Below are 1,690 nucleotides of genomic sequence, written 5' to 3'. Positions count from 1 at the left end.
TATTACTTTTGGGAATTCTCGTGAGACTTTGCATAATAACTTCATAAATCAATTTCTACTGTAAAAAAAGATTTCCCTGAACTCGGGTTCAGTTCCAAGGTAGTAGGTACCACCAAGGAACCTGAGTTCGGGAAATGTTTTTTACAGTAGACATTAATTTATGAAGTTATTATGCAAAGTCTCGTGAGAATTCCAAACAGTAATAACTTCGGCTCATTTGAGCCAATACATTCTAATATTTTACGGAGCGCTCGATCCATACAGTATTTAAAAGAAGTATTATGCAAATCGACTTTGGACGTTTCATCCGAAGTCGATTCGCTCATCCCTAGTTCTAATCATACTGACCCAGAGAATAAAGGGCACATATCAGTTTTGCCGCAAACGGAACACCGTGGGAACAAAACCCGTAAAACGGTGGAGGAATTGAGTTTTTTTTTTCCAATTTTACCCCATTTGGAAATTTTTCTTCCCACTACATTGTATGCCATAATAAATGGTGGTATTAGAAAGTACAACTCATACAGCTATGTGAAGAAAAATAAAAAAGTTATGGCTCAAGGAAAATAGGAAAGAAAAATGAAAACTAAAAAACCTCCGGTATCCTAAGGGTTAAAGGGGTTGTCTCACTTCAGCAAGTGGCATTTATCATGTAGAAAAAGTTAATACAAGGCACTTACTAATGTGTTGTTATTACCCATATTGCTTTCTTTGCTTGGCTGGATTAATTTTTCTATCACATTATACACTGCTTGTATCCATGGTTACAGACCACCCTGCAGTCCATCAATCAGTGGTGGTCGTGCTTGCACACTATAAATGCAACTTACTGAAGTGAGACAACTTCTTTAAAGGGGTTGTCCAGGTTCACAGCTGAACCCGGACATCATACCCTTATTTTCACCCAGGCAGTCCCCCTGAGGCTAGCATCGGAGCATCTCATGCTCCAATGCTCTCCCTTGCCCTGCGCTAGATCGCGCCGGGCACCGGCTCTTTTGTTTTCAATAACACACTGCCAGGCGGAAACTTCCACCCGGCAGTGTGTTCGGTGACGTCACCGGCTCTGAGGGGCGGGCTTTAGCTCTGCCCTAGCCGTTTTACTGGCCAGGGCACCGCTAAATCCCGCCCATCAGTGCCGGTGACGTCACCGGGCTTCCTGTCAGCCCCATGGACAGCCCTGGTACGTCACCGGATCTCCAAAAAATGCCTTTTTCCTGCGCGATTTAGCGTAGGGCAAAGGAGAGCATCGGAGCAAGAACTGCTCCAATGCTCCTGTCTGGGGGGCTGCCGGGGTGAAAATGGAGGTAAGTCCGGGTTCAGATAACCCCTTTAAGTAGTGCCCACGGCAGCCCTTATCGCTGTGTCACAACTGCACCCTGTGGCCATACTATTATGGTAATCTCACCCAGTCTATCAGTTTTCTCCCTCCTTACAAGCCCTGCACCCATGTCTCCTGGAACAGTTATTTTTGCCTCTGAGGTTCCATTTTACTGACAGCAAGCAGAGCTCTTAGAAAGGTGAGAAATAATGAACACACTGCACTCGTGGTTATGGCTCTCCGCTACCACACAGATATCAGCTGAGCAACCTCCGCCCCTGCCTTCCAGGGTTCCAGCATCTCCACGGAGCAAAAGTCAGTTACAGACGTGATGACGTCACTCGTGACGCTGCCGTTTTACTTACGTCGGTC

The sequence above is a fragment of the Bufo gargarizans genome, chromosome 3, assembly GCF_014858855.1.
Source record: "Bufo gargarizans isolate SCDJY-AF-19 chromosome 3, ASM1485885v1, whole genome shotgun sequence".
Classification (NCBI taxonomy): Eukaryota; Metazoa; Chordata; class Amphibia; order Anura; family Bufonidae; genus Bufo; species Bufo gargarizans.
Note: the sequence above shows the minus strand (reverse complement) of the source record.